The following is a 9485-nucleotide window of genomic DNA, read 5'->3' on the forward strand; positions in this document are numbered from 1 at the left end:
CTAAGTCAGCCACTTCTTGTCCTGGGTCTGGCTCTTGCAGCACCAGAGGGTTGTGTCCCTTTCTGTTGCCATTGCTACTGTTCTTGTGTGAGCAGCTGGTCAAGTCCTCTGTACCCACCTGCCCTCCAGCAAGCCTATTCTTCCTCCTCCACTGGCTGGTGTTTTCCACAGTCTCTTCTTCAGGTGTTCTTCACCCTGCTCATCCAAAGATCTGTCTATCAAGCGATCTTGATGTATACGTCGGTAAATCTTGTGTTGTCTGTACAGCACCTTCCTTCTCTTCCTCATCAGACTCATATATTAATTGCATGAATTTCTAGCTGACAGCTCTCCTCTTCCCTGAGCTGTGAAAGGTGTTGTTTCATGGCAGCAACCATGCTGTTGTGTCAGATTTGAGGATAACATTATCTCCCTGGCACCTCATGGTGTCATCCTAATTGTCACTGAACCTCTTTGGGTCTTCTCACTGCCGCTGTCTTCATCTCCTCTTCTCCATCTTTCAAGTAAATAGAAACCCCCTTCTCCCATTCTTCCGCAGTCCAACCTCTGGGGTCAGCGGTTCCCTGTCTGTCGGCTGTGACCAAAGGCAGGAGGTGTCCCTCCACAGTCTCTGGCCATCTCACAGCACACGGTGCCCGCCTGCTGCAGCAAGACCGCACAATGTGCGGGTGACAGATTGCCCTCAGATCCCCCATGCAGCCACTGGTGAGCTCGTGGCATCATTCGTCTACCTTGAACACAGACCTGCTTTTCAGAAGCAATCTCCCAATGGGGAGTTACCATCACGGCTGCACAGCTCCCACTGCAGAGGAGCCCTGCCAGTGGCTCATGCCTGGTGAGACGCTGAGCACAGCTACCCTGGCCATGCTCATCCCTCAGCCCTGCTGCCTGCTTTGGGACCGGGCTTGCTTGTTCTGCTCCCTTTCTCCCATCCTCACAGGTATCCCATAGCACAGAGTGCCGGGTTGCCCTGGCCTGTTCAGTCTGATGAAAGAATCAGCCCTGTCGTTTTCAGAGCCAGAAGGAGGGAGGAGGAAAGACAAGTGGGACAGTATTCAGACATTTTGTTCCTGTGCAGCTGAGTTTAAGAGCAAACCTCAGGCTCTATCTGCAGAGTGGCAGACCTGTGCCTCGGCAGCAGCCCAGGACCCATGCCTGATTATTTCCTATTCGAATAAGTGCTCTGGCATAAGGGTGTAGATGCTGGCAAGACATCTGGGTAAGGATCTTGGATACATCAGCAGCCCAGATTCCCAGGGAGAAAAAGTGCGTGGACTGTTGTGTGGCAAAGCCGCAGGTTACAAAAAGCGCTTGTGACTTTGAATCCAAGGCAAACAGGCCCTAAAAAGCATTCTGGCTGATGTGTCCACATTGCCAGATCAGCCCCACTGGTAGGGGAGCCAAAGAGGAGAAATCATGTCTCAGTTGTATTGTCACTGCCCTTGCCATGGTACCCAGGCACCTCTTGGCTTTGGAGGTAGAGGACTGCAGGCAGCATGGGAAATAAACACTGCTTGCCTTGAGGAGAGGACAATTTGCCTGTCAGCCAGCTCCTGCTAATGTGCTCCCGTGGCTTTAGTTCCCCAAGCAATCCTCTCTCCAAACTCTGCTGATACTGGGGCTGAAACCCTGTTAGAGTGCCCACCACCCCTCTCCTCAGTCCTGGGAGAAGGTGTTAGTGGGAGTGATCATGACATGCCGTGGCTGGAAAGACTCATGTGGCCACACAGCAGCTCTGGTTCCTGGTGGTGGGTGTTAGGGAACAGTGCATGCTACGGAGATCTATCCATCTGCTCAGCTGTTTCTGGGCTGACCTACACAAGTGCACACGCAGTGGTCAGTAGAGATCACGAGACACCCTCTGGACTGAGACACCCTGCCAGAACAATGAAGCGTACTAAGGTTAGTGACTTTCTCAAGCCAGCGGCTGGGAGATATCCAAGGAATGCAATGGGAATATGACTCTGCTGGGATGCTGCCAGCGACTTAGGATCACATGCCTACATGATGCTTAATATGCCATGCAGCGCCTCTGGGCATCTGATGCCAAGCAAGGCCTTCAACCCAGGGGCCAGGTGCTGCATAGTGCAGAATTTTGAGTGGGGAGTCGGAGTGGGGCAAGCAGCCTCTAAGGGGCTGGGGATAGCCGCCCTAGCCTCATCCTCTCCTCCACCTCTCCTCTCCAAGGGTTTCCCGCTGTGAGCTCCTCTGTGCACCATGGCAAGGTCCTCCCTGAAGCTGTGGGGTCAGCTCTGGCCTTTAAACATCACGCAGGACCGCTGGTGATTGTGCCCAGTGACCACCGTTTCCTTTGTCTCAGAGTATTTGAAATGAGATATGGATCTGTTGGAGAGGTAACCTGACCGTGGAGCTTGAGCCAAGTCACTGTGGGCAGGTACTGGAAGAAATTCTTCTGCCTTGTTACCTGCTTTGGGACTGAACTGACTTGTTCTGCTTCCTTTCCCCCAAGCCTCAGAAGAGATTTTGTCTACAGAGTGTCTGGGCTATTATCAGCTTTGTTAAATGCATCTTACCTGAGGTTGACAGCACCCTCTTCCGTCCCTCCAGCAGCTCCTTTTATATCATCAAAAGGCAGCAGGTGTATTATCAGGCAACAGTTTGAGATTACTTCATCTTAAATGCATGTTTCTAATGCTTGAAGCTCCAGAAGAAATTTTAATACTTTGAACTTGATGTGCCTGAATGCTTGATATCAGCATCAGAATGAAGAAAATTCTTCCATTCCAAACATATTTTTTAAATCTTGCAATTTCTGCCCAGACGTATGTTTTTGAATGCCCAAGCTGTGTTTTTTAAAAGTTTTTGGGTGGCAGAAGCATAGATTCCCGGGAATGAAATCTCAATAGACAGAGGGTAACCTTCTCCATTATGTGATTGTTCTAGAAAAGGCTTGCAAACACAGAACATCATTTAATACATGGTAGGAGGAGCAGTTGCTTCCTTTTGTTAGGCTGCGAGTGACAGGTTGTTCTTCTGACAGCCCAAGACACTCAGTAGTATGAAACTGTGCTCTCTAATAAATACAGGGACAGGAGGTACTCAGAGAAATGCCTCTAGTGGAAGCTTTAGGTCTGGTTGCCATAATTTAAGTAATGTCAAGGCATTAAAACATAACACGAGCCAAAAAAGATTTGTTAGCTGTCTTGGATCAGGGACCATTGTTCCAGACTGTTTTTATATGGGTCTCAGCACCACGGGGTCCAAACTCCTAATGTTTCTTTCATAGCAATAATACAGATGAGAAATGCTGCCTAACGGGCCCAGTATAAAATCCAGGAAAGCTGGTGGCCATGGGAAAGACGTCGGTGGAAAAACCATGTCTGCAGTGAAGAAGGAGTAGAACAGCAAGTTTTATAAGATCATATGTGTGTGGTAGATGTCTTTCTAGATCTGTGGTAAGATAAATCTGCAAAGGAGAGATTAATTATCACAGAAAGAGTTAAATAAGCTCTGCCAGAGGCAACAGAGAAGGAGAAAACCACGACAAAGTGTTGTTGTTAGCTTCGACAGTCAACATGTCATAAAAAGGGTGAAGTATTTGTAAAATTCTGAATGACAGAAGTCCACAAGGTGTGTCATTTTAAAATAGACACAGGAGCGCAAACAGAGCCCTGCACAATGTTAACAGAGTTCACGGAAAGTAAATGGAGTAAAATCCCATTGCACAATAGAAGGGTATCCAGAGTGCGCAGTCCTGTCAGCATGCCAGCGATGTGAGATTTGGGTATGTTACAGACAAAGAAGCCATGCCCTATAGACATTTGTACTGCGGATGCTGCTGCTCTGTGGGTAGCCAGCTCTAAAACAAGGTAAGGACTGGGCACAAGAAAAGGTACAAAGGAAAACAGGCTTGACAGAAACCTTTTTGTAACAGACCACAGGCAAGTTTTCTCAGGTCCAAGGGGATTATTGCACTCAGTTGCAAAAGAACATCCATGCATTAATACCTAGAAAAGCTCCACTGGTGGTCCTGGCCGGACCATGGGGTGAAACAGAGCTTAGGCAAGAGAGACAAGAAAAACTCCAGAGACTTGGGAAATTATGGAAAGGCGGTTTTCCCAAAGGACTTCAAGAGAACTGAGCCTTTGCTTAAATCTGAGATAACTGAATGCAATAACATCATGGCACTCTATCCCCACAGTGCAGCTCCTGTGAAGCCAGCCCAGCAGGCAGATCCTCAGGCTGGGTACAGTTGTGTTTGCTTCAGTGATGCAAGTGCTTCTCTGCATGGGGTGACAATGAAGCTCTAGGAGGGACATGCCAGCTCACAGATCCCATCTGTCCAAACCCGGGTACCTCCTACTGCTAAAATTATAATCTGGCCGCTAGTGAACAAGTCCTGAGAATAAGCAAGTATTTGGTTATCTCCTTCAGGCTGTTCACTCCTTGCATTTGGCAGGACCTCGTGCGTATTACTGTCATTGCTTTGGATGTGCACTTTCTCCCTTTTGGCAAGTTTTGCTGTGAACTCAAGAGGAAAGCGGGAAAGCCGTTCTCAGATTCTGCTTAAAAGAATTTTTAAAAGCCAGGACAAGCTGCTAGAGGGAAAAATCTGTCAGAATGTTGATTTTAAGAAAATCAGTTGATGTCAAAATTCAATGCAAGAGGACAGATGCTTTGATGTTGGTAAACCAATTCTTGGTCCTTAGATGGATGGAACTACAGGAATACAAAGCATTATTATTAAACCGAACACTAAGTTATTCAGAGGCATAAAACAATGAATTACAAAGGGGGAGGCCTCACACCTTCCTTGCAATAGCACGCCAGTGCGTCACTTTTGAATATGCTGGGAAGGCTGATGACTTTCCCTGTCAGGGGAAGGCTGATGCAGTTCACATGAGTGTTCCTGAGCTCTCAGGCTGTTTATCTGAAATGCTGAATTTACAAGCCACTTTCCGATGAAAAGAACGGGACCTGTGTGAGGCTTCTTAGCTGAGAAAACAAACAAAACAAAGAGGAAAGAAAAAGAAGAGACCAGCCCTCTGACTTCTTTCTGCCTTAGGACATGTGCCATGGTCTTTAAAAGGATGTGGCAAGCTTCTGTGCACATCTGTTGTGTCTTAGCATGGCCTTGCATCTGCTGGGACTCCAGCAAAGGTGAAATAATGCCAGGAGCCCCCTCACCCCCTCCATCTCCCCTCCTCTTCTGCCCGATGGCTCACCTTTGGACGCAGCAGTAACAGGGAGCCTACGCCCAGATCTTCAGTGCAAATCCAGGAAAATCCATGCACCAGTGTCACCCTCAGGTTTGTGAATTGGCGGGGACCCGTTTCTTTCACTGCTACGTCACAGCCCCCTGGGAGCCTTGCCAGGAGGTTCCTGACAGGGCCCAGAGGACCCGTCACCAGAAAGCACTTCCCAGCCTACGCCAGAGGCAAATGGCGTTGGTTTCCTGCTTGCACTGTGGTGTTCGCAGTTCAATTGACAAGCCCCTCTGAGCTATTAGTAGTACAGTCGATAAGACAGGAAACATGACAGAAGCTGCCCCCTGCATCTGTGATTTATGTTCCTTGCTAAATATAAAGCTCCCAAGACTCAGCACATCAATATTTTGGAATGGAGCACATGGAAATATTTGATGGATTGGGGAGAACAGATCTCTGTGGCCAGTCACTCACACTTGCCCTTTTGTGAGCAATCTGTCTTTCCCTGCAGGAGACGGTGGAATTTGGGCACAACAACTGGAGTTTCAGTATCTCCGCATGCTTTATTCGTGAGGGAGCCTGGATCCGAGCCATCCAGGCACTGACCATCCGCAGATGCAACTGTAACAACGGCGCTGCAAGAGCCTCTCTGAGCTCCGAGGCGCTGTGTGGAGCACATACCTCCCACCCCGGACTGCACACTCCGCACTGTAGCCTCGATGGCATTTCTGTAGAGTGCATTGGGAAACACATTGTACTACAGGGACTCCACATCTTCTCCTGGCTGTGCACTGGGATGGTGCCTGCTTAGCTGAGAGGCTGGTGTTCTTAGCATGGGCTCTTTGGGCTGCATCTCTGTAAGAGTAGTAACAATCACCACTCAAGCCCAATAATTCCCAGTCTTCTTATAATGGTGTAAATTTGGGACACGGAAGGGTGAGACGTACCAGTTTGGAGGAAAGAAGAGTGGCCAGTGAATAACCGTTAGTGAGCAAAGACTCCCTGGATTGTGCAGGGCGAGCAGAGCATCCAATGTGTACACACACCGTTTTGTGTGCTGTAGGCTTATATCCCCAGCTGCTGTAAATCATTTTAGCTCTGCTGCAGTCAGGGATTTTTGCAGCTGAGAATCTGGTCTTGGGTGGAGCTATGCCAGATCTGCATCACCCTGGATATGGATCTAACAAGAAACGTTTCAGATCTACCACAGAGGTATCCAATATTTTGGACAAATCTCTCAACGCAGTGCTCATCAGTCCACGGTATGTTGTTTTCGTCAGAGGAAGAATGTAGCAGAGGAAAGGCATGTGGCATTTTTAGTGTATCAGGTCTATCTGTGTGGCAGATGTCCTCTGACCTGTCAGACAGTCAGGCTGAGCCACAGTTTAGGAACCTCAGTGGAACAGAGTGCACTGTGGAAAACACACAAACCCTCTCAAAATTAGAAAAAAAAAAATCAAAACAGCAACCCTTTTTACAAACCCTTTCACAGTTCCCTTTTATACGTTCTTTAGCATCTAACATTTATTTTGGAGTGGGGCAGAGAGGTGGATTGGCTGCTTGCCTGCCTTCTGGGGTGGAGAGCTTTGCATAAAAGGAAGGAGAAATAGAACATCAAAACCAGATTGAGGCGAAAAAAAGTCACCTCTTTGTAGAGTGAGCTTACAGTTTTGTGCAAATTTGGGTTATAAAGGTTATTTTCCAGCTATTGCTATTCTCAATCCGTCCTGCTGAATAGACTAGTGGAGCAGCCATGACACAATAAGAATGCATATGTTTGTTCTTATACAAGGAAGATTGAATTTTAACATGAAGAGGGAAAGAAAAAGTGTATGAAGCTAGTCCTGTTGTGTGTAAACCACGGGGTACTAGTTTCCTTGTATGATTCTCCATAATACTGTGTATGAATCACTGCTTCCCAACACACAGGTTTGAGCTAGCAGCGCAAACCTATTGTTCTAACTGATCAAATTTCTCTGATATATTTGATTCTGCAGCATACCAGAGTGTCTCTGAGATAAGGGCTGTTTCAGCAACCGTCCTGGCAGGGGAAAGTCAGATTGCAGCCTGGAATGCCAGCCCTGGGAAGGAGGGGGGGCCTCACCAGAGTGCTGGAGCATAATAGCGTCTTTCTGGTCATCAAGCCTACCATTCAACAGCTAGACAACTGTTGCCTTCCCCACCAGGAACACATGTACTCTGTGCACCACCAGACATGAAACATAGTATGACTATGGGACACCTCCTAACATCCTGAAATTAGTCCTTTAGAAAAGGACCTGTAACTAATGTGAAAAAGGATCAAAAGCCACAAGCACAAAGTACAGGAAAGCAAAACTGGTGTAATCTATGGCTCGTTCTGTATTCTCTTGCACTAGCAAAGGACTTGTTAAGTAACACTCCAGTAATGCTCAACCATTCTCCTGGAGAGTTGTACAAAATCCCTGCAGTGAGCTTTCACTAGAAGAGCTCTTAGAGCTGTTTGTTGAGCAGGAAGTGCAAGGCCAGGCAATCAATTAGCAGAGCTCTAAACTTCCATATAAAATGCCCAGCTTGCTCCTACCATGCCTACAGCCTGCATTTTGACCTGGGTGCTTGTTGCTCTGCAGTTTGATGAAGCCTCCGATTCCCCTTTCCCAGACAGCAATCTGCCAGCCAAAGCAGGTACAACTTAGTCTCAAAAATGTCAAACAGAAAATCATACTATGGGCAATGTCAAACTGCTGTGTTTATACAGTCATCTCTGCTTCTAGTCACTATCACTGGACAAAAAAGATGCCCTCTTCAGAGCCATCATGAGTTGACATTGCTCGCCAGGTCACGAGAAACAGCCAGGCAGTTACAATCTTATCTCTTCAATAAAAACTGCAGCAGAGGGAGACCCCTTCTGAAGCTAAGCACTGCAGAGCTTGCAGGTATGGCATAGAGAGACCCTTAGGCTTTTGAGGTCAGAAGGGGATCATTTAGTTTTAACTCACACATACCACAAGCTACTGAGCAACCTTGAATTTGCACTTGCTTGGATTACAGAGGAGCTTTTAGAAAACAGACAGCTTTGATTGAAAGATTGTCCATGGCAGAGAATTCATCACAACCCTCAGTGCATGGCCCTAGTAGCTAGATGACTGTTGCCTCACTTCTAGTTTGCCTGTTTCTTTGCCAGATATAAGATCTTGCTTTGTTTTCACAGGCTTTTCAGTCTAGTGGATAATTGTCAAATTTATTTTCCCCTAAAGATGTTCATCAGAACATCCCTTTCTTTTTTGTGGAGCTAACCGTGTCAACTCAATGCCTAAGCAGGGGATCCATCTGGCCTAACTAGCTATCTAAAATTATACCTCTGGTCTGAGCCGGTTTTCTGGCCTCCCTCTAATCTTTGGAGCAGTATAGGCTTTTTTTAGAGGGCAATTTGTCATGCCTAACACATATGTCACACCTCTCTAAGGATGGATGAGACTTTGTTATTAATGGAGTTATGTCTTCTTCCAGGCCATCAATAAAAATGTTAAATAGCAGAGGGTCTAGAGCTGATGTCTGGGGGAATTCTGTAGGAATAGGTGAGAAACAGCTCCCCATTTAGAATGACACTTGAAACCCTACCTATTAATTGACTGTTAATCGTTTCAAGGGTGCCTTGTATTACATATTTCCTTAATAAAAATATTGTGTGATACCAAGCCAAATGCGTCACAGAAGCTTAGGTAAATCACATCAACTCTTCCTTCCACTGACTGAGTCTGTAAATCTCCTAAATCTGAGATTATAGTCTAACCTAACACAGATTCACTTCATGGCCCTGTGGGTGAGCAACAAGGGAAGGTGCTCCTTTCAGGAAGTTGTCTTCTGAGGCCTGAATATGCCACCTCTGCCATTTGAATAAAGACAAATGGTGTTCAAAATCTCTGTGCAAAGCACACCTCTGTGTGTTTACATCTATTATATATCCCTGAAAATGCAAATTGTGGCCTCAAGTCAATCAGACACTTTTTATTACATAAGATAGTATTTTTTAAGGAACTGGAATCTCTTGGCCATCTGGTCCTTAGGGCCAAAGGTTGTTCTGCTGCAGGATTTTCTTCTGAGAGGCCAAGAAATCCTCCTGAGACACAGGCCCCAGAAGTCCAGTGAGTGTCCAATCAGGGAAAACTCACTCAGGGACATTCACTATTACAAACTTCTTTCTCCTATCCAATATACAGTATATTTGGGTTCTTCTTTGCTTATCTTATTTCTCCCATGAGTCAGTCTGGGCTTTTTTTTTTGGTGGTTTGGACCTTGAATGCACTATTCTGAAAACAATTCATAGTTTGGAAGCAG

The sequence above is a fragment of the Grus americana genome, chromosome 3, assembly GCF_028858705.1.
Source record: "Grus americana isolate bGruAme1 chromosome 3, bGruAme1.mat, whole genome shotgun sequence".
Taxonomy (NCBI): domain Eukaryota; kingdom Metazoa; phylum Chordata; class Aves; order Gruiformes; family Gruidae; genus Grus; species Grus americana.